This window comes from Ascidiella aspersa, chromosome 4 (assembly GCF_963924565.1).
Source record: "Ascidiella aspersa chromosome 4, kaAscAspe10.2, whole genome shotgun sequence".
NCBI lineage: Eukaryota > Metazoa > Chordata > Ascidiacea > Phlebobranchia > Ascidiidae > Ascidiella > Ascidiella aspersa.
The window spans coordinates 24,675,771-24,697,449 of record NC_139450.1 but is presented as its reverse complement, the minus strand read 5'-3'; the positions used below and the strand labels follow the sequence as shown (position 1 = coordinate 24,697,449).

General features: G+C 38.8%; 49 non-coding genes and 67 pseudogenes across 49 annotated transcripts; all 116 read left to right on the top strand.

Moving 5' to 3' along the window:
* Positions 1-62: 62 nt before the first annotated feature.
* Positions 63-181, top strand: LOC146155579 (5S ribosomal RNA; annotated as a pseudogene).
* A 73-nt stretch (positions 182-254) lies between these two features.
* LOC146155578 (5S ribosomal RNA) lies at positions 255-373 on the top strand. The gene has a single exon (XR_014497441.1). It is a non-coding gene; the product is annotated as a 5S ribosomal RNA (ribosomal RNA).
* Positions 374-437: 64 nt separating this feature from the next.
* On the top strand, positions 438-556 carry LOC146155577 (5S ribosomal RNA; annotated as a pseudogene).
* Positions 557-629: 73 nt separating this feature from the next.
* On the top strand, positions 630-748 carry LOC146155576 (5S ribosomal RNA). Its single transcript, XR_014497440.1, has one exon. It is a non-coding gene; the product is annotated as a 5S ribosomal RNA (ribosomal RNA).
* Positions 749-812: 64 nt separating this feature from the next.
* Positions 813-931, top strand: LOC146155575 (5S ribosomal RNA; annotated as a pseudogene).
* Positions 932-1,004: 73 nt separating this feature from the next.
* Positions 1,005-1,123, top strand: LOC146155574 (5S ribosomal RNA; annotated as a pseudogene).
* Positions 1,124-1,187: 64 nt separating this feature from the next.
* On the top strand, positions 1,188-1,306 carry LOC146155573 (5S ribosomal RNA; annotated as a pseudogene).
* Positions 1,307-1,370: 64 nt separating this feature from the next.
* LOC146155572 (5S ribosomal RNA) lies at positions 1,371-1,489 on the top strand (annotated as a pseudogene).
* Positions 1,490-1,563: 74 nt separating this feature from the next.
* On the top strand, positions 1,564-1,682 carry LOC146155571 (5S ribosomal RNA; annotated as a pseudogene).
* A 64-nt stretch (positions 1,683-1,746) lies between these two features.
* Positions 1,747-1,865, top strand: LOC146155570 (5S ribosomal RNA). The gene has a single exon (XR_014495226.1). It is a non-coding gene; the product is annotated as a 5S ribosomal RNA (ribosomal RNA).
* Positions 1,866-1,930: 65 nt separating this feature from the next.
* Positions 1,931-2,049, top strand: LOC146155569 (5S ribosomal RNA; annotated as a pseudogene).
* Positions 2,050-2,114: 65 nt separating this feature from the next.
* On the top strand, positions 2,115-2,233 carry LOC146155568 (5S ribosomal RNA; annotated as a pseudogene).
* Positions 2,234-2,307: 74 nt separating this feature from the next.
* LOC146155567 (5S ribosomal RNA) lies at positions 2,308-2,426 on the top strand (annotated as a pseudogene).
* Positions 2,427-2,490: 64 nt separating this feature from the next.
* LOC146155566 (5S ribosomal RNA) lies at positions 2,491-2,609 on the top strand. The gene has a single exon (XR_014496823.1). It is a non-coding gene; the product is annotated as a 5S ribosomal RNA (ribosomal RNA).
* Positions 2,610-2,673: 64 nt separating this feature from the next.
* On the top strand, positions 2,674-2,792 carry LOC146155565 (5S ribosomal RNA). The gene has a single exon (XR_014495225.1). It is a non-coding gene; the product is annotated as a 5S ribosomal RNA (ribosomal RNA).
* A 64-nt stretch (positions 2,793-2,856) lies between these two features.
* LOC146155564 (5S ribosomal RNA) lies at positions 2,857-2,975 on the top strand. Its single transcript, XR_014496688.1, has one exon. It is a non-coding gene; the product is annotated as a 5S ribosomal RNA (ribosomal RNA).
* Positions 2,976-3,039: 64 nt separating this feature from the next.
* Positions 3,040-3,158, top strand: LOC146155563 (5S ribosomal RNA). Its single transcript, XR_014496595.1, has one exon. It is a non-coding gene; the product is annotated as a 5S ribosomal RNA (ribosomal RNA).
* Positions 3,159-3,232: 74 nt separating this feature from the next.
* LOC146155562 (5S ribosomal RNA) lies at positions 3,233-3,351 on the top strand (annotated as a pseudogene).
* A 74-nt stretch (positions 3,352-3,425) lies between these two features.
* On the top strand, positions 3,426-3,544 carry LOC146155561 (5S ribosomal RNA; annotated as a pseudogene).
* A 74-nt stretch (positions 3,545-3,618) lies between these two features.
* On the top strand, positions 3,619-3,737 carry LOC146155560 (5S ribosomal RNA; annotated as a pseudogene).
* Positions 3,738-3,811: 74 nt separating this feature from the next.
* Positions 3,812-3,930, top strand: LOC146155559 (5S ribosomal RNA). The gene has a single exon (XR_014497636.1). It is a non-coding gene; the product is annotated as a 5S ribosomal RNA (ribosomal RNA).
* Positions 3,931-3,994: 64 nt separating this feature from the next.
* LOC146155558 (5S ribosomal RNA) lies at positions 3,995-4,113 on the top strand (annotated as a pseudogene).
* Positions 4,114-4,177: 64 nt separating this feature from the next.
* Positions 4,178-4,296, top strand: LOC146155557 (5S ribosomal RNA; annotated as a pseudogene).
* A 74-nt stretch (positions 4,297-4,370) lies between these two features.
* On the top strand, positions 4,371-4,489 carry LOC146155556 (5S ribosomal RNA; annotated as a pseudogene).
* A 65-nt stretch (positions 4,490-4,554) lies between these two features.
* Positions 4,555-4,673, top strand: LOC146155555 (5S ribosomal RNA). Its single transcript, XR_014496302.1, has one exon. It is a non-coding gene; the product is annotated as a 5S ribosomal RNA (ribosomal RNA).
* Positions 4,674-4,737: 64 nt separating this feature from the next.
* On the top strand, positions 4,738-4,856 carry LOC146155554 (5S ribosomal RNA). The gene has a single exon (XR_014495039.1). It is a non-coding gene; the product is annotated as a 5S ribosomal RNA (ribosomal RNA).
* Positions 4,857-4,920: 64 nt separating this feature from the next.
* Positions 4,921-5,039, top strand: LOC146155553 (5S ribosomal RNA; annotated as a pseudogene).
* Positions 5,040-5,113: 74 nt separating this feature from the next.
* Positions 5,114-5,232, top strand: LOC146155552 (5S ribosomal RNA; annotated as a pseudogene).
* A 74-nt stretch (positions 5,233-5,306) lies between these two features.
* On the top strand, positions 5,307-5,425 carry LOC146155551 (5S ribosomal RNA; annotated as a pseudogene).
* Positions 5,426-5,490: 65 nt separating this feature from the next.
* On the top strand, positions 5,491-5,609 carry LOC146155550 (5S ribosomal RNA). The gene has a single exon (XR_014496301.1). It is a non-coding gene; the product is annotated as a 5S ribosomal RNA (ribosomal RNA).
* Positions 5,610-5,673: 64 nt separating this feature from the next.
* Positions 5,674-5,792, top strand: LOC146155549 (5S ribosomal RNA). Its single transcript, XR_014495224.1, has one exon. It is a non-coding gene; the product is annotated as a 5S ribosomal RNA (ribosomal RNA).
* A 64-nt stretch (positions 5,793-5,856) lies between these two features.
* LOC146155548 (5S ribosomal RNA) lies at positions 5,857-5,975 on the top strand. Its single transcript, XR_014497899.1, has one exon. It is a non-coding gene; the product is annotated as a 5S ribosomal RNA (ribosomal RNA).
* A 74-nt stretch (positions 5,976-6,049) lies between these two features.
* Positions 6,050-6,168, top strand: LOC146155547 (5S ribosomal RNA; annotated as a pseudogene).
* Positions 6,169-6,242: 74 nt separating this feature from the next.
* On the top strand, positions 6,243-6,361 carry LOC146155546 (5S ribosomal RNA). Its single transcript, XR_014497635.1, has one exon. It is a non-coding gene; the product is annotated as a 5S ribosomal RNA (ribosomal RNA).
* Positions 6,362-6,425: 64 nt separating this feature from the next.
* Positions 6,426-6,544, top strand: LOC146155545 (5S ribosomal RNA; annotated as a pseudogene).
* A 64-nt stretch (positions 6,545-6,608) lies between these two features.
* Positions 6,609-6,727, top strand: LOC146155544 (5S ribosomal RNA; annotated as a pseudogene).
* Positions 6,728-6,801: 74 nt separating this feature from the next.
* On the top strand, positions 6,802-6,920 carry LOC146155543 (5S ribosomal RNA; annotated as a pseudogene).
* A 65-nt stretch (positions 6,921-6,985) lies between these two features.
* On the top strand, positions 6,986-7,104 carry LOC146155542 (5S ribosomal RNA). Its single transcript, XR_014496300.1, has one exon. It is a non-coding gene; the product is annotated as a 5S ribosomal RNA (ribosomal RNA).
* Positions 7,105-7,168: 64 nt separating this feature from the next.
* LOC146155541 (5S ribosomal RNA) lies at positions 7,169-7,287 on the top strand. Its single transcript, XR_014495223.1, has one exon. It is a non-coding gene; the product is annotated as a 5S ribosomal RNA (ribosomal RNA).
* Positions 7,288-7,351: 64 nt separating this feature from the next.
* On the top strand, positions 7,352-7,470 carry LOC146155540 (5S ribosomal RNA; annotated as a pseudogene).
* A 74-nt stretch (positions 7,471-7,544) lies between these two features.
* Positions 7,545-7,663, top strand: LOC146155539 (5S ribosomal RNA; annotated as a pseudogene).
* A 74-nt stretch (positions 7,664-7,737) lies between these two features.
* Positions 7,738-7,856, top strand: LOC146155538 (5S ribosomal RNA; annotated as a pseudogene).
* A 65-nt stretch (positions 7,857-7,921) lies between these two features.
* LOC146155537 (5S ribosomal RNA) lies at positions 7,922-8,040 on the top strand. The gene has a single exon (XR_014496299.1). It is a non-coding gene; the product is annotated as a 5S ribosomal RNA (ribosomal RNA).
* Positions 8,041-8,104: 64 nt separating this feature from the next.
* Positions 8,105-8,223, top strand: LOC146155536 (5S ribosomal RNA). The gene has a single exon (XR_014495222.1). It is a non-coding gene; the product is annotated as a 5S ribosomal RNA (ribosomal RNA).
* Positions 8,224-8,287: 64 nt separating this feature from the next.
* On the top strand, positions 8,288-8,406 carry LOC146155535 (5S ribosomal RNA). The gene has a single exon (XR_014498199.1). It is a non-coding gene; the product is annotated as a 5S ribosomal RNA (ribosomal RNA).
* Positions 8,407-8,480: 74 nt separating this feature from the next.
* Positions 8,481-8,599, top strand: LOC146155534 (5S ribosomal RNA; annotated as a pseudogene).
* Positions 8,600-8,672: 73 nt separating this feature from the next.
* LOC146155533 (5S ribosomal RNA) lies at positions 8,673-8,791 on the top strand (annotated as a pseudogene).
* Positions 8,792-8,854: 63 nt separating this feature from the next.
* LOC146155532 (5S ribosomal RNA) lies at positions 8,855-8,972 on the top strand (annotated as a pseudogene).
* Positions 8,973-9,036: 64 nt separating this feature from the next.
* On the top strand, positions 9,037-9,155 carry LOC146155531 (5S ribosomal RNA). Its single transcript, XR_014495221.1, has one exon. It is a non-coding gene; the product is annotated as a 5S ribosomal RNA (ribosomal RNA).
* Positions 9,156-9,219: 64 nt separating this feature from the next.
* Positions 9,220-9,338, top strand: LOC146155530 (5S ribosomal RNA). Its single transcript, XR_014496822.1, has one exon. It is a non-coding gene; the product is annotated as a 5S ribosomal RNA (ribosomal RNA).
* Positions 9,339-9,402: 64 nt separating this feature from the next.
* LOC146155529 (5S ribosomal RNA) lies at positions 9,403-9,521 on the top strand. The gene has a single exon (XR_014496508.1). It is a non-coding gene; the product is annotated as a 5S ribosomal RNA (ribosomal RNA).
* Positions 9,522-9,585: 64 nt separating this feature from the next.
* Positions 9,586-9,704, top strand: LOC146155528 (5S ribosomal RNA). The gene has a single exon (XR_014495220.1). It is a non-coding gene; the product is annotated as a 5S ribosomal RNA (ribosomal RNA).
* Positions 9,705-9,768: 64 nt separating this feature from the next.
* Positions 9,769-9,887, top strand: LOC146155527 (5S ribosomal RNA; annotated as a pseudogene).
* A 60-nt stretch (positions 9,888-9,947) lies between these two features.
* LOC146155526 (5S ribosomal RNA) lies at positions 9,948-10,066 on the top strand (annotated as a pseudogene).
* A 64-nt stretch (positions 10,067-10,130) lies between these two features.
* On the top strand, positions 10,131-10,248 carry LOC146155525 (5S ribosomal RNA; annotated as a pseudogene).
* A 65-nt stretch (positions 10,249-10,313) lies between these two features.
* LOC146155524 (5S ribosomal RNA) lies at positions 10,314-10,432 on the top strand (annotated as a pseudogene).
* A 74-nt stretch (positions 10,433-10,506) lies between these two features.
* On the top strand, positions 10,507-10,625 carry LOC146155523 (5S ribosomal RNA). The gene has a single exon (XR_014495218.1). It is a non-coding gene; the product is annotated as a 5S ribosomal RNA (ribosomal RNA).
* A 64-nt stretch (positions 10,626-10,689) lies between these two features.
* On the top strand, positions 10,690-10,808 carry LOC146155522 (5S ribosomal RNA). The gene has a single exon (XR_014496821.1). It is a non-coding gene; the product is annotated as a 5S ribosomal RNA (ribosomal RNA).
* Positions 10,809-10,872: 64 nt separating this feature from the next.
* On the top strand, positions 10,873-10,991 carry LOC146155521 (5S ribosomal RNA). Its single transcript, XR_014498611.1, has one exon. It is a non-coding gene; the product is annotated as a 5S ribosomal RNA (ribosomal RNA).
* A 64-nt stretch (positions 10,992-11,055) lies between these two features.
* LOC146155520 (5S ribosomal RNA) lies at positions 11,056-11,174 on the top strand (annotated as a pseudogene).
* Positions 11,175-11,248: 74 nt separating this feature from the next.
* Positions 11,249-11,367, top strand: LOC146155519 (5S ribosomal RNA; annotated as a pseudogene).
* A 74-nt stretch (positions 11,368-11,441) lies between these two features.
* Positions 11,442-11,560, top strand: LOC146155518 (5S ribosomal RNA; annotated as a pseudogene).
* Positions 11,561-11,633: 73 nt separating this feature from the next.
* LOC146155517 (5S ribosomal RNA) lies at positions 11,634-11,752 on the top strand (annotated as a pseudogene).
* A 74-nt stretch (positions 11,753-11,826) lies between these two features.
* LOC146155516 (5S ribosomal RNA) lies at positions 11,827-11,945 on the top strand. The gene has a single exon (XR_014495217.1). It is a non-coding gene; the product is annotated as a 5S ribosomal RNA (ribosomal RNA).
* A 64-nt stretch (positions 11,946-12,009) lies between these two features.
* On the top strand, positions 12,010-12,128 carry LOC146155515 (5S ribosomal RNA). Its single transcript, XR_014497320.1, has one exon. It is a non-coding gene; the product is annotated as a 5S ribosomal RNA (ribosomal RNA).
* A 64-nt stretch (positions 12,129-12,192) lies between these two features.
* Positions 12,193-12,311, top strand: LOC146155514 (5S ribosomal RNA; annotated as a pseudogene).
* Positions 12,312-12,385: 74 nt separating this feature from the next.
* Positions 12,386-12,504, top strand: LOC146155513 (5S ribosomal RNA; annotated as a pseudogene).
* Positions 12,505-12,569: 65 nt separating this feature from the next.
* Positions 12,570-12,688, top strand: LOC146155512 (5S ribosomal RNA). Its single transcript, XR_014496298.1, has one exon. It is a non-coding gene; the product is annotated as a 5S ribosomal RNA (ribosomal RNA).
* A 65-nt stretch (positions 12,689-12,753) lies between these two features.
* On the top strand, positions 12,754-12,872 carry LOC146155511 (5S ribosomal RNA). Its single transcript, XR_014496297.1, has one exon. It is a non-coding gene; the product is annotated as a 5S ribosomal RNA (ribosomal RNA).
* Positions 12,873-12,936: 64 nt separating this feature from the next.
* Positions 12,937-13,055, top strand: LOC146155510 (5S ribosomal RNA). Its single transcript, XR_014495216.1, has one exon. It is a non-coding gene; the product is annotated as a 5S ribosomal RNA (ribosomal RNA).
* A 64-nt stretch (positions 13,056-13,119) lies between these two features.
* Positions 13,120-13,238, top strand: LOC146155509 (5S ribosomal RNA; annotated as a pseudogene).
* A 74-nt stretch (positions 13,239-13,312) lies between these two features.
* Positions 13,313-13,431, top strand: LOC146155508 (5S ribosomal RNA; annotated as a pseudogene).
* A 73-nt stretch (positions 13,432-13,504) lies between these two features.
* Positions 13,505-13,623, top strand: LOC146155507 (5S ribosomal RNA; annotated as a pseudogene).
* A 74-nt stretch (positions 13,624-13,697) lies between these two features.
* On the top strand, positions 13,698-13,816 carry LOC146155506 (5S ribosomal RNA). The gene has a single exon (XR_014495215.1). It is a non-coding gene; the product is annotated as a 5S ribosomal RNA (ribosomal RNA).
* A 64-nt stretch (positions 13,817-13,880) lies between these two features.
* LOC146155505 (5S ribosomal RNA) lies at positions 13,881-13,999 on the top strand. The gene has a single exon (XR_014497319.1). It is a non-coding gene; the product is annotated as a 5S ribosomal RNA (ribosomal RNA).
* Positions 14,000-14,063: 64 nt separating this feature from the next.
* LOC146155504 (5S ribosomal RNA) lies at positions 14,064-14,182 on the top strand (annotated as a pseudogene).
* Positions 14,183-14,256: 74 nt separating this feature from the next.
* Positions 14,257-14,375, top strand: LOC146155503 (5S ribosomal RNA; annotated as a pseudogene).
* A 65-nt stretch (positions 14,376-14,440) lies between these two features.
* On the top strand, positions 14,441-14,559 carry LOC146155502 (5S ribosomal RNA). The gene has a single exon (XR_014496296.1). It is a non-coding gene; the product is annotated as a 5S ribosomal RNA (ribosomal RNA).
* Positions 14,560-14,624: 65 nt separating this feature from the next.
* On the top strand, positions 14,625-14,743 carry LOC146155501 (5S ribosomal RNA). Its single transcript, XR_014496295.1, has one exon. It is a non-coding gene; the product is annotated as a 5S ribosomal RNA (ribosomal RNA).
* Positions 14,744-14,807: 64 nt separating this feature from the next.
* LOC146155500 (5S ribosomal RNA) lies at positions 14,808-14,926 on the top strand. Its single transcript, XR_014495214.1, has one exon. It is a non-coding gene; the product is annotated as a 5S ribosomal RNA (ribosomal RNA).
* Positions 14,927-14,990: 64 nt separating this feature from the next.
* On the top strand, positions 14,991-15,109 carry LOC146155499 (5S ribosomal RNA; annotated as a pseudogene).
* Positions 15,110-15,183: 74 nt separating this feature from the next.
* On the top strand, positions 15,184-15,302 carry LOC146155498 (5S ribosomal RNA; annotated as a pseudogene).
* Positions 15,303-15,376: 74 nt separating this feature from the next.
* Positions 15,377-15,495, top strand: LOC146155497 (5S ribosomal RNA). The gene has a single exon (XR_014497373.1). It is a non-coding gene; the product is annotated as a 5S ribosomal RNA (ribosomal RNA).
* Positions 15,496-15,560: 65 nt separating this feature from the next.
* On the top strand, positions 15,561-15,679 carry LOC146155496 (5S ribosomal RNA). The gene has a single exon (XR_014496294.1). It is a non-coding gene; the product is annotated as a 5S ribosomal RNA (ribosomal RNA).
* Positions 15,680-15,743: 64 nt separating this feature from the next.
* LOC146155495 (5S ribosomal RNA) lies at positions 15,744-15,862 on the top strand (annotated as a pseudogene).
* A 64-nt stretch (positions 15,863-15,926) lies between these two features.
* Positions 15,927-16,045, top strand: LOC146155494 (5S ribosomal RNA). The gene has a single exon (XR_014497898.1). It is a non-coding gene; the product is annotated as a 5S ribosomal RNA (ribosomal RNA).
* A 74-nt stretch (positions 16,046-16,119) lies between these two features.
* LOC146155493 (5S ribosomal RNA) lies at positions 16,120-16,238 on the top strand (annotated as a pseudogene).
* A 73-nt stretch (positions 16,239-16,311) lies between these two features.
* On the top strand, positions 16,312-16,430 carry LOC146155492 (5S ribosomal RNA; annotated as a pseudogene).
* Positions 16,431-16,493: 63 nt separating this feature from the next.
* Positions 16,494-16,611, top strand: LOC146155491 (5S ribosomal RNA; annotated as a pseudogene).
* A 64-nt stretch (positions 16,612-16,675) lies between these two features.
* Positions 16,676-16,794, top strand: LOC146155490 (5S ribosomal RNA). The gene has a single exon (XR_014495213.1). It is a non-coding gene; the product is annotated as a 5S ribosomal RNA (ribosomal RNA).
* A 64-nt stretch (positions 16,795-16,858) lies between these two features.
* Positions 16,859-16,976, top strand: LOC146155489 (5S ribosomal RNA; annotated as a pseudogene).
* Positions 16,977-17,040: 64 nt separating this feature from the next.
* On the top strand, positions 17,041-17,159 carry LOC146155488 (5S ribosomal RNA; annotated as a pseudogene).
* A 74-nt stretch (positions 17,160-17,233) lies between these two features.
* Positions 17,234-17,352, top strand: LOC146155487 (5S ribosomal RNA; annotated as a pseudogene).
* A 64-nt stretch (positions 17,353-17,416) lies between these two features.
* On the top strand, positions 17,417-17,535 carry LOC146155486 (5S ribosomal RNA). Its single transcript, XR_014495212.1, has one exon. It is a non-coding gene; the product is annotated as a 5S ribosomal RNA (ribosomal RNA).
* Positions 17,536-17,600: 65 nt separating this feature from the next.
* LOC146155485 (5S ribosomal RNA) lies at positions 17,601-17,719 on the top strand (annotated as a pseudogene).
* Positions 17,720-17,784: 65 nt separating this feature from the next.
* Positions 17,785-17,903, top strand: LOC146155484 (5S ribosomal RNA). Its single transcript, XR_014496292.1, has one exon. It is a non-coding gene; the product is annotated as a 5S ribosomal RNA (ribosomal RNA).
* A 64-nt stretch (positions 17,904-17,967) lies between these two features.
* On the top strand, positions 17,968-18,086 carry LOC146155483 (5S ribosomal RNA). Its single transcript, XR_014495469.1, has one exon. It is a non-coding gene; the product is annotated as a 5S ribosomal RNA (ribosomal RNA).
* Positions 18,087-18,150: 64 nt separating this feature from the next.
* LOC146155482 (5S ribosomal RNA) lies at positions 18,151-18,269 on the top strand (annotated as a pseudogene).
* Positions 18,270-18,343: 74 nt separating this feature from the next.
* Positions 18,344-18,462, top strand: LOC146155481 (5S ribosomal RNA; annotated as a pseudogene).
* Positions 18,463-18,536: 74 nt separating this feature from the next.
* On the top strand, positions 18,537-18,655 carry LOC146155480 (5S ribosomal RNA; annotated as a pseudogene).
* A 64-nt stretch (positions 18,656-18,719) lies between these two features.
* On the top strand, positions 18,720-18,838 carry LOC146155479 (5S ribosomal RNA). The gene has a single exon (XR_014497957.1). It is a non-coding gene; the product is annotated as a 5S ribosomal RNA (ribosomal RNA).
* Positions 18,839-18,901: 63 nt separating this feature from the next.
* LOC146155478 (5S ribosomal RNA) lies at positions 18,902-19,020 on the top strand (annotated as a pseudogene).
* A 64-nt stretch (positions 19,021-19,084) lies between these two features.
* On the top strand, positions 19,085-19,203 carry LOC146155477 (5S ribosomal RNA). The gene has a single exon (XR_014497897.1). It is a non-coding gene; the product is annotated as a 5S ribosomal RNA (ribosomal RNA).
* A 74-nt stretch (positions 19,204-19,277) lies between these two features.
* LOC146155476 (5S ribosomal RNA) lies at positions 19,278-19,396 on the top strand (annotated as a pseudogene).
* Positions 19,397-19,469: 73 nt separating this feature from the next.
* On the top strand, positions 19,470-19,588 carry LOC146155475 (5S ribosomal RNA; annotated as a pseudogene).
* Positions 19,589-19,651: 63 nt separating this feature from the next.
* Positions 19,652-19,769, top strand: LOC146155474 (5S ribosomal RNA; annotated as a pseudogene).
* Positions 19,770-19,833: 64 nt separating this feature from the next.
* LOC146155473 (5S ribosomal RNA) lies at positions 19,834-19,952 on the top strand. The gene has a single exon (XR_014495437.1). It is a non-coding gene; the product is annotated as a 5S ribosomal RNA (ribosomal RNA).
* A 63-nt stretch (positions 19,953-20,015) lies between these two features.
* Positions 20,016-20,133, top strand: LOC146155472 (5S ribosomal RNA; annotated as a pseudogene).
* A 64-nt stretch (positions 20,134-20,197) lies between these two features.
* On the top strand, positions 20,198-20,316 carry LOC146155471 (5S ribosomal RNA). The gene has a single exon (XR_014495732.1). It is a non-coding gene; the product is annotated as a 5S ribosomal RNA (ribosomal RNA).
* Positions 20,317-20,381: 65 nt separating this feature from the next.
* LOC146155470 (5S ribosomal RNA) lies at positions 20,382-20,500 on the top strand (annotated as a pseudogene).
* Positions 20,501-20,565: 65 nt separating this feature from the next.
* Positions 20,566-20,684, top strand: LOC146155469 (5S ribosomal RNA; annotated as a pseudogene).
* Positions 20,685-20,748: 64 nt separating this feature from the next.
* Positions 20,749-20,867, top strand: LOC146155468 (5S ribosomal RNA). Its single transcript, XR_014497290.1, has one exon. It is a non-coding gene; the product is annotated as a 5S ribosomal RNA (ribosomal RNA).
* A 64-nt stretch (positions 20,868-20,931) lies between these two features.
* On the top strand, positions 20,932-21,050 carry LOC146155467 (5S ribosomal RNA; annotated as a pseudogene).
* A 74-nt stretch (positions 21,051-21,124) lies between these two features.
* Positions 21,125-21,243, top strand: LOC146155466 (5S ribosomal RNA; annotated as a pseudogene).
* A 73-nt stretch (positions 21,244-21,316) lies between these two features.
* LOC146155465 (5S ribosomal RNA) lies at positions 21,317-21,435 on the top strand. The gene has a single exon (XR_014497548.1). It is a non-coding gene; the product is annotated as a 5S ribosomal RNA (ribosomal RNA).
* Positions 21,436-21,498: 63 nt separating this feature from the next.
* Positions 21,499-21,617, top strand: LOC146155464 (5S ribosomal RNA; annotated as a pseudogene).
* Positions 21,618-21,679: the final 62 nt, after the last annotated feature.

Below are 21,679 nucleotides of genomic sequence, written 5' to 3'. Positions count from 1 at the left end.
TAAAATATATTTAAATGTTAACATTTTTGAAGATTTTAGACCAAAAAATGTTGACCAATACTGTCTACGACCATACCAGGTTGAATGCACCCGATCTCGTCCGATCTCGGAAGTTAAGCAACGTCGGGATTGGTTAGTACTTGGATGGGTGACCGCCTAGCAATACCAATTGTCATAGGCAAATTATTATTTTTAAAATATATTTAAATGTTAGCATTTTAAAGATTTTAGACCAAAAAATGTTTACCAACACTGTCTACGACCATACCAGGTTCAATGCACCCGATCTCGTCCGATCTCGGAAGTTAAGCAACGTTGGGATTGGTTAGTACTAGGATGGGTGACCGCCTAGGAATACCAATTGTCGTAGGCACAATATGATTTATTTAAGTTTTACATTTTTAAATAGATTAGACCAAAAAATGTTGACCAATACTGGCTACGACCATACCAGGTTGAATGCACCCGATTTCGTCCGATCTCGGAAGTTAAGCAACGTCGGGATTGGTTAGTACTTGGATGGGTGACCGCCTAGCAATACCAATTGTCATAGGCGAATTATTATTTTTAAAATATATTTAAATGTTAGCATTTTAAAGATTTTAGACCAAAAAATATTTACCAACACTGTCTACGACCATACCAGGTTCAATGCACCCGATCTCGTCCGATCTCGGAAGTTAAGCAACGTTGGGATTGGTTAGTACTAGGATGGGTGACCGCCTAGGAATACCAATTGTCGTAGGCACAATATGATTTATTTAAGTTTTACATTTTTAAATAGATTAGACCAAAAAATGTTGACCAATACTGGCTACGACCATACCAGGTTGAATGCACCCGATTTCGTCCGATCTCGGAAGTTAAGCAACGTCGGGATTGGTTAGTACTTGGATGGGTGACCGCCTAGCAATACCAATTGTCATAGGCAAATTATTATTTTTAAAATATATTTAAATGTTAGCATTTTAAAGATTTTAGACCAAAAAATATTTACCAACACTGTCTACGACCATACCAGGTTCAATGCACCCGATCTCGTCCGATCTCGGAAGTTAAGCAACGTCGGGATTGGTTAGTCATTGGATGGGTGACCGCCTAGGAAAACCAATTGTCGTAGGCATAATATCATTTATTTAAGTTTTTACATTTTTAAACAGATTAGACCATAAATGTTGTCGAATACTGTCTACAACCATACCAGGTTGAATGCACCCGATCTCGTCCGATCTCGGAAGTTAGGCAACGTCGGGATTGGTTAGTACTTGGATGGGTGACCGCCTAGGAATACCAATTTTCGTAGGCAAATTATGATTTATTTAAGTTTTTACTTTTTTAAATAGATTAGACGTAAAATTTTGAGAAATACTGCTGATGACCATACCAGGTTGAATGCACCCGATCTCGTCCGATCACGGAAGTTAAGCAACGTCGGGAATGGTTAGTACTTGGATGGGTGACCGCCTAGCAATACCAATTGTCATAGGCAAAATATGATTTTTAAAATATATTTAAATGTTAACATTTTTAAAGATTTTAGACCAAAAAATGTTGACCAATACTGTCTACGACCATACCAGGTTGAATGTACCCGATCTCGTCCGATCTCGGAAGTTAAGCAACGTCGGGATTGGTTAGTCATTGGATGGGTGACCGCCTAGGAATACCAATTGTCGTAGGCATAATATCATTTATTTAAGTTTTTACATTTTTAAAAAGATTAGACCATAAATGTTGACGAATACTGTCTACGACCATACCAGGTTGAATGCACCCGATCTCGTCCGATCTCGGAAGTTAAGCAACGTCGGGATTGGTTAGTACTTGGATGGGTGACCGCCTAGGAATACCAATTGTCGTAGGCAAAATATGATTTATTTAAGTTTTTACATTTTTAAATAGATTAGACCAAAAAATGTTGACCAATACTGGCTACGAACATACCAGATTGAATGCACCCGATCTCGTCCGATCTCGGAAGTTAAGCAACGTCGGGATTGGTTAGTACTTGGATGGGTGACCGCCTAGGAATACCAATTTTCGTAGGCAAATTATGATTTATTTAAGTTTTTACATTTTTAAATAGATTAGACCAAAAAATGTTGACCAATACTGGCTACGAACATACCAGATTGAATGCACCCGATCTCGTCCGATCTCGGAAGTTAAGCAACGTCGGTATTGGTTAGTACTTGGATGGGTGACCGCCTAGCAATACCAATTGTCATAGGCAAAATATGATTTTTAAAATATATTTAAATGTTAACATTTTCAAAGATTTTAGACCAAAAAATGTTGACCAATACTGTCTACGACCATACCAGGTTGAATGCACCCGATCTCGTCCGATCTCGGAAGTTAAGCAACGTCGGGATTGGTTAGTACTTGGATGGGTGACCGCCTAGCAATACCAATTTTCGTAGGCATAATATCATTTATTTAAGTTTTTACATTTTTAAATAGATTAGAACATAAATGTTGACCAATACTGTCTACGACCATACCAGGTTGAATGCACCCGATCTCGTCCGATCTCGGAAGTTAAGCAACGTCGGGATTGCTTAGTACTTGGATGGGTGACCGCCTAGGAATACCAATTGTCGTAGGCACAATATGATTTGTTTAAGTTTTTACATTTTTAAATAGATTAGACCATAAATGTTGACCAATACTGTCTACGACCATACCAGGTTGAATGCACCCGATCTCGTCCGATCTCGGAAGTTAAGCAACGTCGGGATTGGTTAGTACTTGGATGGGTGACCGCCTAGGAATACCAATTGTCGTAGGCAAAATATGATTTATTTAAGTTTTTACTTTTTTAAATAGATTAGACGTAAAATGTTGAGAAATACTGCTTACGACCATACCAGGTTGAATGCACCCGATCTCGTCCGATCTCGGAAGTTAAGCAACGTCGGGATTGGTTAGTACTTTGATGGGTGACCGCCTAGGAATAACAATTGTCGTAGGCAAAATATGATTTATTTAAGTTTTTACATTTTTAAATAGATTAGACGTAAAATGTTGAGAAATACTGCTTATGACCATACCAGGTTGAATGCACCCGATCTCGTCCGATCTCGGAAGTTAAGCAACGTCGGGATTGGTTAGTACTTGGATGGGTGACCGCATAGGAATTCCAATTGTCATAGGCAAAATATGATTTATAAAATATATTTAAATGTTAACATTTTTGAAGATTTTAGACCAAAAAATGTTGACCAATACTGTCTACGACCATACCAGGTTGAATGCACCCGATCTCGTCCGATCTCGGAAGTTAAGCAACGTCGGGATTGGTTAGTACTTGGATGGGTGACCGCCTAGCAATACCAATTGTCATAGGCAAAATATGATTTTTAAAATATATTTAAATGTTAACATTTTTAAAGATTTTAGACCAAAAAATGTTGACCAATACTGTCTACGACCAAACCAGGTTGAATGCACCCGATCTCGTCCGATCTCGGAAGTTAAGCAACATCGGGATTGGTTGCTACTTGGATGGGTGACCGCCTAGGAATACCAATTGTCATAGGAAAATTATTATTTTTAAAATATATTTAAATGTTAGCATTTTTGAAGATTTTAGACCAAAAAATGTTTACCAACACTGTCTACGACCATACCAGGTTCAATGCACCCGATCTCGTCCGATCTCGGAAGTTAAGCAACGTTGGGATTGGTTAGTACTTGGATGGGTGACCGCCTAGGAATACCAATTGTCATAGGCAAAATATGATTTTTAAAATATATTTAAATGTTAACATTTTTAAAGATTTTAGACCATAAAATGTTGACCAATACTGTCTACGACCATACCAGGTTGAATGCACCCGATCTCGTCCGATCTCCGAAGTTAAGCAACGTCGGGATTGGTTAGTACTTGGATGGGTGACCGCCTAGGAATACCAATTGTCGTAGGCATAATATCATTTATTTAAGTTTTTACATTTTTAAACAGATTAGACCATAAATGTTGTCGAATACTGTCTACAACCATACCAGGTTGAATGCACCCGATTTCGTCCGATCTCGGAAGTTAAGCAACGTCGGGATTGGTTAGTACTTGGATGGGTGACCGCCTAGGAATACCAATTGTCGTAGGCAAATTATGATTTATTTAAGTTTTTACTTTTTTAAATAGATTAGACGTAAAATTTTGAGAAATACTGCTTATGACCATACCAGGTTGAATGCACCCGATCTCGTCCGATCACGGAAGTTAAGCAACGTCGGGATTGGTTAGTACTTGGATGGGTGACCGCCTAGCAATACCAATTGTCATAGGCAAAATATGATTTTTAAAATATATTTAAATGTTAACATTTTTAAAGATTTTAGACCAAAAAATGTTGACCAATACTGTCTACGACCATACCAGGTTGAATGCACCCGATCTCGTCCGATCTCGGAAGTTAAGCAACGTCGGGATTGGTTAGTCATTGGATGGGTGACCGCCTAGGAATACCAATTGTCGTAGGCATAATATCATTTATTTAAGTTTTTACATTTTTAAATAGATTAGACCAAAAAATGTTGACCAATACTGGCTACGACCATACCAGGTTGAATGCACCCGATCTCGTCCGATCTCGGAAGTTAAGCAACGTCGGGATTGGTTAGTACTTGGATGGGTGACCGCCTAGGAATACCAATTGTCGTAGGCACATAATGATTTATTTAAGTTTTTACATTTTTAAATAGATTAGACCATAAATGTTGACCAGTACTGTCTACGACCATACCAGGTTGAATGCACCCGATCTCATCCGATCTCGGAAGTTAAGCAACGTCGGGATTGGTTAGTACTTGGATGGGTGACCGCCTAGGAATACCAATTGTCGTAGGCAAAATATGATTCATTTAAGTTTTTACTTTTTTAAATAGATTAGACGTAAAATGTTGAGAAATACTGTCTACGACCATACCAGGTTCAATGCACCCCATCTCGTCCGATCTCGGAAGTTAAGCAACGTCGGGATTGGTTAGTACTTGGATGGGTGACCGCATAGGAATTCCAATTGTCATAGGCAAAATATGATTTATAAAATATATTTAAATGTTAACATTTTTGAAGATTTTAGACCAAAAAATGTTGACCAATACTGGCTACGACCATACCAGGTTGAATGCACCCGATATCGTCCGATCTCGGAAGTTAAGCAACGTCGGGATTGGTTAGTACTTGGATGGGTGACCGCATAGGAATTCCAAATGTCATAGGCCAAATATGATTTATAAAATATATTTAAATGTTAACATTTTTGAAGATTTTAGACCAAAAAATGTTGACCAATACTGTCTACGACCATACCAGGTTGAATGCACCAGATCTCGTCCGATCTCGGAAGTTAAGTAACGTCGGGATTGGTGAGTACTTGGATGGGTGAGCGCCTAGGAATACCAATTGTCGTAGGCAAAATATGATTTATTTAAGTTTTTACATTTTTAAATAGATTAGACCAAAAAATGTTGACCAATACTGGCTACGACCATACCAGGTTGAATGCACCCGATCTCGTCCGATCTCGGAAGTTAAGCAACGTCGGGATTGGTTAGTACTTGGATGGGTGACCGCCTAGGAATACCAATTGTCGTAGGCACAATATGATTTATTTAAGTTTTTACATATTTAAATAGATTAGACCATAAATGTTGACCAATACTGTCTACGACCATACCAGGTTGAATGCACCCGATCTCGTCCGATCTCGGAAGTTAAGCAACGTCGGGATTGGTTAGTACTTGGATGGGTGACCGCCTAGGAATACCAATTGTCGTAGGCAAAATATGATTTATTTAAGTTTTTACTTTTTTAAATAGATTAGACGTAAAATGTTGAGAAATACTGCTTACGACCATACCAGGTTGAATGCACCCGATCTCGTCCGATCTCGGAAGTTAAGCAACGTCGGGATTGGTTAGTACTTGGATGGGTGACCGCATAGGAATTCCAATTGTCATAGGCATAATATGATTTATAAAATATATTTAAATGTTAACATTTTTGAAGATGTTAGACCAAAAAATGTTGACCAAAACTGTCTACGACCATACCAGGTTGAATGCACCCGATCTCGTCCGATCTCGGAAGTTAAGCAACGTCGGGATTGGTTAGAACTTGGATGGGTGACCGCCTAGGAATACCAATTGTCATAGGCAAAATATGATTTTTAAAATATATTTAAATGTTAACATTTTTAAAGATTTTAGACCATAAAATGTTGACCAATACTGTCTACGACCATACCAGGTTGAATGCACCCGATCTCGTCCGATCTCCGAAGTTAAGCAACGTCGGGATTGGTTAGTACTTGGATGGGTGACCGCCTAGGAATACCAATTGTCGTAGGCATAATATCATTTATTTAAGTTTTTACATTTTTAAACAGATTAGACCATAAATGTTGTCGAATACTGTCTACAACCATACCAGGTTGAATGCACCCGATTTCGTCCGATCTCGGAAGTTAAGCAACGTCGGGATTGGTTAGTACTTGGATGGGTGACCGCCTAGGAATACCAATTGTCGTAGGCAAATTATGATTTATTTAAGTTTTTACTTTTTTAAATAGATTAGACGTAAAATTTTGAGAAATACTGCTTATGACCATACCAGGTTGAATGCACACGATCTCGTCCGATCACGGAAGTTAAGCAACGTCGGGATTGGTTAGTACTTGGATGGGTGACCGCCTAGCAATACCAATTGTCATAGGCAAAATATGATTTTTAAAATATATTTAAATGTTAACATTTTTAAAGATTTTAGACCAAAAAATGTTGACCAATACTGTCTACGACCATACCAGGTTGAATGCACCCGATCTCGTCCGATCTCGGAAGTTAAGCAACGTCGGGATTGGTTAGTCATTGGATGGGTGACCGCCTAGGAATACCAATTGTCGTAGGCATAATATCATTTATTTAAGTTTTTACATTTTTAAATAGATTAGACCAAAAAATGTTGACCAATACTGGCTACGACCATACCAGGTTGAATGCACCCGATCTCGTCCGATCTCGGAAGTTAAGCAACGTCGGGATTGGTTAGTACTTGGATGGGTGACCGCCTAGGAATACCAATTGTCGTAGGCACAATATGATTTATTTAAGTTTTTACATTTTTAAATAGATTAGACCATAAATGTTGACCAGTACTGTCTACGACCATACCAGGTTGAATGCACCCGATCTCGTCCGATCTCGGAAGTTAAGCAACGTCGGGATTGGTTAGTACTTGGATGGGTGACCGCCTAGGAATACCAATTGTCGTAGGCAAAATATGATTCATTTAAGTTTTTACTTTTTTAAATAGATTAGACGTAAAATGTTGAGAAATACTGTCTACGACCATACCAGGTTCAATGCACCCCATCTCGTCCGATCTCGGAAGTTAAGCAACGTCGGGATTGGTTAGTAATTGGATGGGTGACCGCATAGGAATTCCAATTGTCATAGGCAAAATATGATTTATAAAATATATTTAAATGTTAAAATTTTTGAAGATTTTAGACCAAAAAATGTTGACCAATACTGGCTACGACCATACCAGGTTGAATGCACCCGATATCGTCCGATCTCGGAAGTTAAGCAACGTCGGGATTGGTTAGTACTTGGATGGGTGACCGCATAGGAATTCCAAATGTCATAGGCCAAATATGATTTATAAAATATATTTAAATGTTAACATTTTTGAAGATTTTAGACCAAAAAATGTTGACCAATACTGTCTACGACCATACCAGGTTGAATGCACCCGATCTCGTCCGATCTCGGAAGTTAAGTAACGTCGGGATTGGTGAGTACTTGGATGGGTGAGCGCCTAGGAATACCAATTGTCGTAGGCAAAATATGATTTATTTAAGTTTTTACATTTTTAAATAGATTAGACCAAAAAATGTTGACCAATACTGGCTACGACCATACCAGGTTGAATGCACCCGATCTCGTCCGATCTCGGAAGTTAAGCAACGTCGGGATTGGTTAGTACTTGGATGGGTGACCGCCTAGGAATACCAATTGTCGTAGGCACAATATGATTTATTTAAGTTTTTACATATTTAAATAGATTAGACCATAAATGTTGACCAATACTGTCTACGACCATACCAGGTTGAATGCACCCGATCTCGTCCGATCTCGGAAGTTAAGCAACGTCGGGATTGGTTAGTACTTGGATGGGTGACCGCCTAGGAATACCAATTGTCGTAGGCAAAAAATGATTTATTTAAGTTTTTACTTTTTTAAATAGATTAGACGTAAAATGTTGAGAAATACTGCTTACGACCATACCAGGTTGAATGCACCCGATCTCGTCCGATCTCGGAAGTTAAGCAACGTCGGGATTGGATAGTACTTGGATGGGTGACCGCATAGGAATTCCAATTGTCATAGGCAAAATATGATTTATAAAATATATTTAAATGTTAACATTTTTGAAGATGTTAGACCAAAAAATGTTGACCAATACTGTCTACGACCATACCAGGTTGAATGCACCCGATCTCGTCCGATCTCGGAAGTTAAGCAACGTCGGGATTGGTTAGTACTTGGATGGGTGACCGCCTAGCAATACCAATTGTCATAGGCAAAATATTATTTTTAAAATATATTTAAATGTTTGCATTTTAAAGATTTTAGACCAAAAAATGTTTACCAACACTGTCTACGACCATACCAGGTTCAATGCACCCTATCTCGTCCGATCTCGGAGGTTAAGCAACGTTGGGATTGGTTAGTACTTGGATGGGTTACCGCCTAGGAATACCAATTGTCGTAGGCACAATATGATTTATTTAAGTTTTACATTTTTAAATAGATTAGACCATAAATGTTGACCAATACTGTCCACGACCATACCAGGTTGAATGCACACGATCTCGTCCGATCTCGGAAGTTAAGAAACGTCGGGATTGGTTAGTACTTGGATGGGTGACCGCCTAGGAATCCAATTGTCGTAGGCACAATATGATTTATTTAAGTTTTTACATTTTTAAATAGATTAGACCATAAATGTTGACCAATACTGTCTACGACCATACCAGGTTGAATGCACCCGATCTCGTCCGATCTCGGAAGTTAAGCAACGTCGGGATTGGTTAGTACTTGGATGGGTGACCGCCTAGGAATACCAATTGTCGTAGGCATAATATCATTTATTTAAGTTTTTACATTTTTAAATAGATTAGAACATAAATGTTGACCAATACTGTCTACGACCATACCAGGTTGAATGCACCCGATCTCGTCCGATCTCGGAAGTTAAGCAACGTCGGGATTGCTTAGTACTTGGATGGGTGACCGCCTAGGAATACCAATTGTCGTAGGCATAATATGATTTGTTTAAGTTTTTACATTTTTAAATAGATTAGAACATAAATGTTGACCAATACTGTCTACGACCAAACCAGGTTGAATGCACCCGATCTCGTCCGATCTCGGAAGTTAAGCAACGTCGGGATTGGTTAGTACTTGGATGGGTGACCGCCTAGGAATACCAATTGTCGTAGGCATAATATCATTTATTTAAGTTTTTACATTCTTAAATAGATTAGAACATAAATGTTGACCAATACTGTCTACGACCATACCAGGTTGAATGCACCCGATCTCGTCCGATCTCGGAAGTTAAGCAACGTCGGGATTGGTTAGTACTTGGATGGGTGACCGCCTAGGAATACCAATTGTCGTAGGCATAATATCATTTATTTAAGTTTTTACATTTTTAAATAGATTAGAACATAAATGTTGACCAATACTGTCTACGACCATACCAGGTTGAATGCACCCGATCTCGTCCGATCTCGGAAGTTAAGCAACGTCGGGATTGGTTAGTACTTGGATGGGTGACCACCTAGCAATACCAATTGTCATAGGCAAAATATATTTAAATGTTAACATTTTTAAAGATTTTAGACCAAAAAATGTTGACCAATACTGTCTACGACCATACCAGGTTGAATGCACCCGATCTCGTCCGATCTCGGAAGTTAAGCAACGTCGGGATTGGTTAGTCATTGGATGGGTGACCGCCTAGGAATACCAATTGTCGTAGGCATAATATCATTTATTTAAGTTTTTACATTTTTAAAAAGATTAGACCATAAATGTTGACGAATACTGTCTACGACCATACCAGGTTGAATGCACCCGATCTCGTCCGATCTCGGAAGTTAAGCAACGTCGGGATTGGTTAGTCTTGGATGGGTGACCGCCTAGGAATACCAATTGTCGTAGGCAAAATATGATTTATTTAAGTTTTTACATTTTTAAATAGATTAGACCAAAAAATGTTGACCAATACTGGCTACGAACATACCAGATTGAATGCACCCGATCTCGTCCGATCTCGGAAGTTAAGCAACGTCGGTATTGGTTAGTACTTGGATGGGTGACCGCCTAGCAATACCAATTGTCATAGGCAAAATATGATTTTTAAAATATATTAAAATGTTAACATTTTCAAAGATTTTAGACCAAAAAATGTTGACCAATACTGTCTACGACCATACCAGGTTGAATGCACCCGATCTCGTCCGATCTCGGAAGTTAAGCAACGTCGGGATTGGTTAGTACTTGGATGGGTGACCGCCTAGGAATACCAATTGTCGTAGGCATAATATCATTTATTTAAGTTTTTACATTTTTAAATTGATTAGAACATAAATGTTGACCAATACTGTCTACGACCATACCAGGTTGAATGCACCCGATCTCGTCCGATCTCGGAAGTTAAGCAACGTCGGGATTGCTTAGTACTTGGATGGGTGACCGCCTAGGAATACCAATTGTCGTAGGCACAATATGATTTGTTTAAGTTTTTACATTTTTAAATAGATTAGACCATAAATGTTGACCAATACTGTCTACGACCATACCACGTTGAATGCACCCGATCTCGTCCGATCTCGGAAGTTAAGCAACGTCGGGATTGGTTAGTACTTGGATGGGTGACCGCCTAGGAATACCAATTGTCGTAGGCAAAATATGATTTATTTAAGTTTTTACATTTTTAAATAGATTAGACGTAAAATGTTGAGAAATACTGGTTATGACCATACCAGGTTGAATGCACCCGATCTCGTCCGATCTCGGAAGTTAAGCAACGTCGGGATTGGTTAGTACTTGGATGGGTGACCGCATAGGAATTCCAATTGTCATAGGCAAAATATGATTTATAAAATATATTTAAATGTTAACATTTTTGAAGATTTTAGACCAAAAAATGTTGACCAATACTGTCTACGACCATACCAGGTTGAATGCACCCGATCTCGTCCGATCTCGGAAGTTAAGCAACGTCGGGATTGGTTAGTACTTGGATGGGTGACCGCCTAGCAATACCAATTGTCATAGGCAAAATATGATTTTTAAAATATATTTAAATGTTAACATTTTTGAAGATTTTAGACCAAAAAATGTTGACCAATACTGTCTACGACCAAACCAGGTTGAATGCACCCGATCTCGTCCGATCTCGGAAGTTAAGCAACATCGGGATTGGTTGCTACTTGGATGGGTGACCGCCTAGGAATACCAATTGTCATAGGCAAATTATTATTTTTAAAATATATTTAAATGTTAGCATTTTAAAGATTTTAGACCAAAAAATGTTTACCAACACTGTCTACGACCATACCAGGTTCAATGCACCCGATCTCGTCCGATCTCGGAAGTTAAGCAAATTTGGGATTGGTTAGTACTTGGATGGGTGACCGCCTAGGAATACCAATTGTCATAGGCAAAATATGATTTTTAAAATATATTTAAATGTTAACATTTTTAAAGATTTTAGACCATAAAATGTTGACCAATACTGTCTACGACCATACCAGGTTGAATGCACCCGATCTCGTCCGATCTCGGAAGTTAAGCAACGTCGGGATTGGTTAGTACTTGGATGGGTGACCGCCTAGGAATACCAATTGTCGTAGGCATAATATCATTTATTTAAGTTTTTACATTTTTAAACAGATTAGACCATAAATGTTGTCGAATACTGTCTACAACCATACCAGGTTGAATGCACCCGATCTCGTCCGATCTCGGAAGTTAAGCAACGTCGGGATTGGTTAGTACTTGGATGGGTGACCGCCTAGGAATACCAATTGTCGTAGGCAAATTATGATTTATTTAAGTTTTTACTTTTTTAAATAGATTAGACGTAAAATTTTGAGAAATACTGCTTATGACCATACCAGGTTGAATGCACCCGATCTCGTCCGATCACGGAAGTTAAGCAACGTCGGGATTGGTTAGTACTTGGATGGGTGACCGCCTAGCAATACCAATTGTCATAGGCAAAATATGATTTTTAAAATATATTTAAATGTTAACATTTTTAAAGATTTTAGACCAAAAAATGTTGACCAATACTGTCTACGACCATACCAGGTTGAAAGCACCCGATCTCGTCCGATCTCGGAAGTTAAGCAACGTCGGGATTGGTTAGTCATTGGATGGGTGACCGCCTAGGAATACCAATTGTCGTAGGCAAAATATGATTTATTTAAGTTTTTACATTTTTAAATAGATTAGACCAAAAAATGTTGACCAATACTGGCTACGACCATACCAGGTTGAATGCACCCGATCTCGTCCGATCTCGGAAGTTAAGCAACGTCGGGATTGGTTAGTACTTGGATGGGTGACCGCCTAGGAATACCAATTGTCGTAGGCAAAATATGATTTATTTAAGTTTTTACATTTTTAAATAGATTAGACCAAAAAATGTTGACCAATACTGGCTACGACCATACCAGGTTGAATGCACCCGATCTCGTCCGATCTCGGAAGTTAAGCAACGTCGGGATTGGTTAGTACTTGGATGGGTGACCGCCTAGGAATACCAATTGTCGTAGGCACAATATGATTTATTTAAGTTTTTACATTTTTAAATAGATTAGACCATAAATGTTGACCAATTCTGTCTACGACCATACCAGGTTGAATGCACCCGATCTCGTCCGATCTCGGAAGTTAAGCAACGTCGGGATTGGTTAGTACTTGGATGGGTGACCGCCTAGGAATACCAATTGTCGTAGGCAAAATATGATTCATTTAAGTTTTTACTTTTTTAAATAGATTAGACGTAAAATGTTGAGAAATACTGTCTACGACCATACCAGGTTCAATGCACCCCATCTCGTCCGATCTCGGAAGTTAAGCAACGTCGGGATTGGTTAGTACTTGGATGGGTGACCGCATAGGAATTCCAATTGTCATAGGCAAAATATGATTTATAAAATATATTTAAATGTTAACATTTTTGAAGATTTTAGACCAAAAAATGTTGACCAATACTGTCTACGACCATACCAGGTTGAATGCACACGGTATCGTCCGATCTCGGAAGTTAAGCAACATCGGGATTGGTTGCTACTTGGATGGGTGACCGCCTAGGAATACCAATTGTCATAGGCAAATTATTATTTTTAAAATATATTTAAATGTTAGCATTTTAAAGATTTTAGACCAAAAAATGTTTACCAACACTGTCTACGACCATACCAGGTTCAATGCACCCGATCTCGTCCGATCTCGGAAGTTAAGCAAATTTGGGGTTGGTTAGTACTTGGATGGGTGACCGCCTAGGAATACCAATTGTCATAGGCAAAATATGATTTTTAAAATATATTTAAATGTTAACATTTTTAAAGATTTTAGACCATAAAATGTTGACCAATACTGTCTACGACCATACCAGGTTGAATGCACCCGATCTCGTCCGATCTCGGAAGTTAAGCAACGTCGGGATTGGTTAGTACTTGGATGGGTGACCGCCTAGGAATACCAATTGTCGTAGGCATAATATCATTTATTTAAGTTTTTACATTTTTAAACAGATTAGACCATAAATGTTGTCGAATACTGTCTACAACCATACCAGGTTGAATGCACCCGATCTCGTCCGATCTCGGAAGTTAAGCAACGTCGGGATTGGTTAGTACTTGGATGGGTGACCGCCTAGGAATACCAATTGTCGTAGGCAAATTATGATTTATTTAAGTTTTTACTTTTTTAAATAGATTAGACGTAAAATTTTGAGAAATACTGCTTATGACCATACCAGGTTGAATGCACCCGATCTCGTCCGATCACGGAAGTTAAGCAACGTCGGGATTGGTTAGTACTTGGATGGGTGACCGCCTAGCAATACCAATTGTCATAGGCAAAATATGATTTTTAAAATATATTTAAATGTTAACATTTTTAAAGATTTTAGACCAAAAAATGTTGACCAATACTGTCTACGACCATACCAGGTTGAAAGCACCCGATCTCGTCCGATCTCGGAAGTTAAGCAACGTCGGGATTGGTTAGTCATTGGATGGGTGACCGCCTAGGAATACCAATTGTCGTAGGCAAAATATGATTTATTTAAGTTTTTACATTTTTAAATAGATTAGACCAAAAAATGTTGACCAATACTGGCTACGACCATACCAGGTTGAATGCACCCGATCTCGTCCGATCTCGGAAGTTAAGCAACGTCGGGATTGGTTAGTACTTGGATGGGTGACCGCCTAGGAATACCAATTGTCGTAGGCAAAATATGATTTATTTAAGTTTTTACATTTTTAAATAGATTAGACCAAAAAATGTTGACCAATACTGGCTACGACCATACCAGGTTGAATGCACCCGATCTCGTCCGATCTCGGAAGTTAAGCAACGTCGGGATTGGTTAGTACTTGGATGGGTGACCGCCTAGGAATACCAATTGTCGTAGGCACAATATGATTTATTTAAGTTTTTACATTTTTAAATAGATTAGACCATAAATGTTGACCAATTCTGTCTACGACCATACCAGGTTGAATGCACCCGATCTCGTCCGATCTCGGAAGTTAAGCAACGTCGGGATTGGTTAGTACTTGGATGGGTGACCGCCTAGGAATACCAATTGTCGTAGGCAAAATATGATTCATTTAAGTTTTTACTTTTTTAAATAGATTAGACGTAAAATGTTGAGAAATACTGTCTACGACCATACCAGGTTCAATGCACCCCATCTCGTCCGATCTCGGAAGTTAAGCAACGTCGGGATTGGTTAGTACTTGGATGGGTGACCGCATAGGAATTCCAATTGTCATAGGCAAAATATGATTTATAAAATATATTTAAATGTTAACATTTTTGAAGATTTTAGACCAAAAAATGTTGACCAATACTGTCTACGACCATACCAGGTTGAATGCACACGGTATCGTCCGATCTCGGAAGTTAAGCAACGTCGGGATTGGTTAGTACTTGGATGGGTGACCGCATAGGAATTCCAAATGTCATAGGCAAAATATGATTTATAAAATATATTTAAAAGTTAACATTTTTGAAGATTTTAGACCAAAAAATGTTGACCAATACTGTCTACGACCATACCAGGTTGAATGCACCCGATCTCGTCCGATCTCGGAAGTTAAGTAACGTCGGGATTGGTGAGTACTTGGATGGGTGACCGCCTAGGAATACCAATTGTCGTAGGCAAAATATGATTTATTTAAGTTTTTACATTTTTAAATAGATTAGACCAAAAAATATTGACCAATACTGGCTACGACCATACCAGGTTGAATGCACCCGATCTCGTCCGATCTCGGAAGTTAAGCAACGTCGGGATTGGTTAGTACTTGGATGGGTGACCGCCTAGGAATACCAATTGTCGTAGGCACAATATGATTTATTTAAGTTTTTACATATTTAAATAGATTAGACCATAAATGTTGACCAATACTGCCAACCACCATACCAGGTTGAATGCACCCGATCTCGTCCGATCTCGGAAGTTAAGCAACGTCGGGATTGGTTAGTACTTGGATGGGTGACCGCCTAGGAATACCAATTGTCGTAGGCAAAATAAGATTTATTTAAGTTTTTACTTTTTTAAATAGATTAGACGTAAAATGTTGAGAAATACTGCTTACGACCATACCAGGTTGAATGCACCCGATCTCGTCCGATCTCGGAAGTTAAGCAACGTCGGGATTGGTTAGTACTTGGATGGGTGACCGCATAGGAATTCCAATTGTCATAGGCAAAATATGATTTATAAAATATATTTAAATGTTAACATTTTTGAAGATGTTAGACCAAAAAATGTTGACCAATACTGTCTACGACCATACCAGGTTGAATGCACCCGATCTCGTCCGATCTCGGAAGTTAAGCAACGTCGGGATTGGTAAGTACTTGGATGGGTGACCGCCTAGCAATACCAATTGTCATAGGCAAAATATTATTTTTAAAATATATTTAAATGTTAGCATTTTAAAGATTTTAGACCAAAAAATGTTTACCAACACTGTCTACGACCATACCAGGTTCAATGCACCCTATCTCGTCCGATCTCGGAAGTTAAGCAACGTTGGGATTGGTTAGTACTTGGATGGGTGACCGCCTAGGAATACCAATTGTCGTAGGCACAATATGATTTATTTAAGTTTTACATTTTTAAATAGATTAGACCATAAATGTTGACCAATACTGTCCACGACCATACCAGGTTGAATGCACACGATCTCGTCCGATCTCGGAAGTTAAGAAACGTCGGGATTGGTTAGTACTTGCATGGGTGACCGCCTAGGAATCCAATTGTCGTAGGCACAATATGATTTATTTAAGTTTTTACATTTTTAAATAGATTAGACCATAAATGTTGACGATTACTGTCTACGACCATACCAGGTTGAATGCACCCGATCTCGTCCGATCTCGGAAGTTAAGCAACGTCGGGATTGGTTAGTACTTGGATGGGTGACCGCCTAGGAATACCAATTGTCGTAGGCACAATATGATTTATTTAAGTTTTACATTTTTAAATAGATTAGACCAAAAAATGTTGACCAATACTGTCCACGACCATACCAGGTTGAATGCACACGATCTCGTCCGATCTCGGAAGTTAAGAAACGTCGGGATTGGTTAGTACTTGGATGGGTGACCGCCTAGGAATCCAATTGTCGTAGGCACAATATGATTTATTTAAGTTTTTACTTTTTTAAATAGATTAGACGTAAAATTTTGAGAAATACTGCTTATGACCATACCAGGTTGAATGCACCCGATCTCGTCCGATCACGGAAGTTAAGCAACGTCGGGATTGGTTAGTACTTGGATGGGTGACCGCCTAGCAATACCAATTGTCATAGGCAAAATATGATTTTTAAAATATATTTAAATGTTAACATTTTTAAAGATTTTAGACCAAAAAATGTTGACCAATACTGTCTACGACCATACCAGGTTGAAAGCACCCGATCTCGTCCGATCTCGGAAGTTAAGCAACGTCGGGATTGGTTAGTCATTGGATGGGTGACCGCCTAGGAATACCAATTGTCGTAGGCATAATATCATTTATTTAAGTTTTTACATTTTTAAAAAGATTAGACCATAAATGTTGACGAATACTGTCTACGACCATACCAGGTTGAATGCACCCGATCTCGTCCGATCTCGGAAGTTAAGCAACGTCGGGATTGGTTAGTACTTGGATGGGTGACCGCCTAGGAATACCAATTGTCGTAGGCAAAATATGATTTATTTAAGTTTTTACATTTTTAAATAGATTAGACCAAAAAATGTTGACCAATACTGGCTACGAACATACCAGATTGAATGCACCCGATCTCGTCCGATCTCGGAAGTTAAGCAACGTCGGGATTGGTTAGTACTTGGATGGGTGACCGCCTAGGAATACCAATTGTCGTAGGCAAAATATGATTTATTTAAGTTTTTACATTTTTAAATAGATTAGACCAAAAAATGTTGACCAATACTGGCTACGACCATACCAGGTTGAATGCACCCGATCTCGTCCGATCTCGGAAGTTAAGCAACGTCGGGATTGGTTAGTACTTGGATGGGTGACCGCCTAGGAATACCAATTGTCGTAGGCACAATATGATTTATTTAAGTTTTTACATTTTTAAATAGATTAGACCATAAATGTTGACCAATACTGTCTACGACCATACCAGGTTGAACGCACCCGATCTCGTCCGATCTCGGAAGTTAAGCAACGTCGGGATTGGTTAGTACTTGGATGGGTGACCGCCTAGGAATACCAATTGTCGTAGGCAAAATATGATTCATTTAAGTTTTTACTTTTTTAAATAGATTAGACGTAAAATGTTGAGAAATACTGTCTACGACCATACCAGGTTCAATGCACCCCATCTCGTCCGATCTCGGAAGTTAAGCAACGTCGGGATTGGTTAGTACTTGGATGGGTGACCGCATAGGAATTCCAATTGTCATAGGCAAAATATGATTTATAAAATATATTTAAATGTTAACATTTTTGAAGATTTTAGACCAAAAAATGTTGACCAATACTGTCTACGACCATACCAGGTTGAATGCACCCGGTATCGTCCGATCTCGGAAGTTAAGCAACGTCGGGATTGGTTAGTACTTGGATGGGTGACTCCATAGGAATTCCAAATGTCATAGGCAAAATATGATTTATAAAATATATTTAAATGTTAACATTTTTGAAGATTTTAGACCAAAAAATGTTGACCAATACTGGCTACGACCATACCAGGTTGAATGCACCCGATCTCGTCCGATCTCGGAAGTTAAGTAACGTCGGGATTGGTGAGTACTTGGATGGGTCACCGCCTAGGAATACCAATTGTCGTAGGCACAATATGATTTATTTAAGTTTTTACATATTTAAATAGATTAGACCATAAATGTTGACCAATACTGTCTACCACCATACCAGGTTGAATGCACCCGATCTCGTCCGATCTCGGAAGTTAAGCAACGTCGGGATTGGTTAGTACTTGGATGGGTGACCGCCTAGGAATACCAATTGTCGTAGGCACAATATGATTTATTTAATTTTTACATATTTAAATAGATTAGACCATAAATGTTGACCAATACTGTCTACCACCATACCAGGTTGAATGCACCCGATCTCATCCGTTCTCGGAAGTTAAGCAACGTCGGGATTGGTTAGTGCTTGGATGGGTGACCGCCTAGGAATACCAATTGTCGTAGGCAAAATAAGATTTATTTAAGTTTTTACGTTTTTAAATAGATTAGACGTAAAATGTTGAGAAATACTGCTTACGACCATACCAGGTTGAATGCACCCGATCTCGTCCGATCTCGGAAGTTAAGCAACGTCGGGATTGGTTAGTACTTGGATGGGTGACCGCATAGGAATTCCAATTGTCATAGGCAAAATATGATTTATAAAATATATTTAAATGTTAACATTTTTGAAGATATTAGACCAAAAAATGTTGACCAATACTGTCTACGACCATACCAGGTTGAATGCACCCGATCTCGTCCGATCTCGGAAGTTAAGCAACGTCGGGATTGGTAAGTTCTTGGATGGGTGACCGCCTAGCAATACCAATTGTCATAGGCAAAATATTATTTTTAAAATATATTTAAATGTTAGCATTTTAAAGATTTTAGACCAAAAAATGATTACCAACACTGTCTACGACCATAACAGGTTCAATGCACCCTATCTCGTCCGATCTCGGAAGTTAAGCAACGTTGGGATTGGTTAGTACTTGGATGGGTGACCGCCTAGGAATACCAATTGTCGTAGGCACAATATGATTTATTTAAGTTTTACATTTTTAAATAGATTAGACCATAAATGTTGACCAATACTGTCCACGACCATACCAGGTTGAATGCACACGATCTCGTCCGATCTCGGAAGTTAAGAAACGTCGGGATTGGTTAGTACTTGCATGGGTGACCGCCTAGGAATCCAATTGTCGTAGGCACAATATGATTTATTTAAGTTTTTACATTTTTAAATAGATTAGACCATAAATGTTGACGATTACTGTCTACGACCATACCAGGTTGAATGCACCCGATCTCGTCCGATCTCGGAAGTTAAGCAACGTCGGGATTGGGTAGTACTTGGATGGGTGACCGCCTAGGAATACCAATTGTCGTAGGCACAATATGATTTATTTAAGTTATACATTTTTAAATAGATTAGACCATAAATGTTGACCAATACTGTCCACGACCATACCAGGTTGAATGCACACGATCTCGTCCGATCTCGGAAGTTAAGAAACGTCGGGATTGGTTAGTACTTGGATGGGTGACCGCCTAGGAATCCAATTGTCGTAGGCACAATATGATTTATTTAAGTTTTTACATTTTTAAATAGATTAGATCATAAATGTTGACGATTACTGTCTACGACCATACCAGGTTGAATGCACCCGATCTCGTCCGATCTCGGAAGTTAAGCAACGTCGGGATTGGTTAGTACTTGGATGGGTGACCGCCCAGGAATACCAATTGTCGTAGGCAAAATAAGATTTATTTAAGTTTTTACATTTTTAAATAGATTAGACCAAAAAATGTTGACCAATACTGGCTACGAACATACCAGGTTGCATGCACCCGATCTCGTCCGATCTCGGAAGTTAAGCAACGTCGGGATTGGTTAGTACTTGGATGGGTGACCGCCTAGGAATACCAATTGTCGTAGGCAAAATATGATTTATTTAAGTTTTTACATTTTTAAATAGATTAGACCAAAAAATATTGACCAATACAGGCTACGACCATACCAGGTTGAATGCACCCCATCTCGTCCGATCTCGGAAGTTAAGCCACGTCGGGATTGGTTAGTACTTGGATGGGTGACCGCCTAGGAATACCAATTGTCGTAGGCACAATATGATTTATTTAAGTTTTTACATTTTTAAATAGATTAGACCATAAATGTTGACCAATATTGACTACGAACATACCAGGTTGAATGCACCCGATCTCGTCCGATCTCGGAAGTTAAGCAACGTAGGGATTGGTTAGTACTTGGATGGGTGACCGCCTAGGAATACCAATTGTCGTAGGCAAAATATGATTTATTTAAGTTTTTACTTTTTTAAATAGATTAGACGTAAAATGTTGAGAAATACTGTTTACGACCATACCAGGTTGAATGCACCCGATCTCGTCCGATCTCGGAAGTTAAGCAACGTCGGGATTGGTTAGTACTTGGATGGGTGACCGCATAGGAATTCCAATTGTCATAGGCAAAATATGATTTATAAAATATATTTAAATGTTAATATTTTTGAAGATTTTAGACCAAAAAATGTAGACCAATACTGTCTACGACCATACCAGGTTGAATGCACCCGATCTCGTCCGTTCTCGGAAGTTAAGCAACATCGGGATTGGTTGCTGCTTGGATGGGTGACCGCCTAGGAATACCAATTGTCATAGGCAAAATGTTATTTTTAAAATATATTTAAATGTTAGCATTTTAAAGATTTTAGACCAAAAAATGTTTACCAACACTGTCTACGACCATACCAGGTTCAATGCACCCGATCTCGTCCGATCTCGGAAGTTAAGCAACGTTGGGATTGGTTAGTACTTGGATGGGTGACCGCCTAGGAATACCAATTGTCGTAGGCACAATATGATTTATTTAAGTTTTACATTTTTAAATAGATTAGACCATAAATGTTGACCAATACTGTCCACGACCATACCAGGTTGAATGCACACGATCTCGTCCGATCTCGGAAGTTAAGAAACGTCGGGATTGGTTAGTACTTGGATGGGTGACCGCCTAGGAATACCAATTGTCGTAGGCACAATATGATTTATTTAAGTTTTTACATTTTTAAATAGATTAGACCATAAATGTTGACGATTA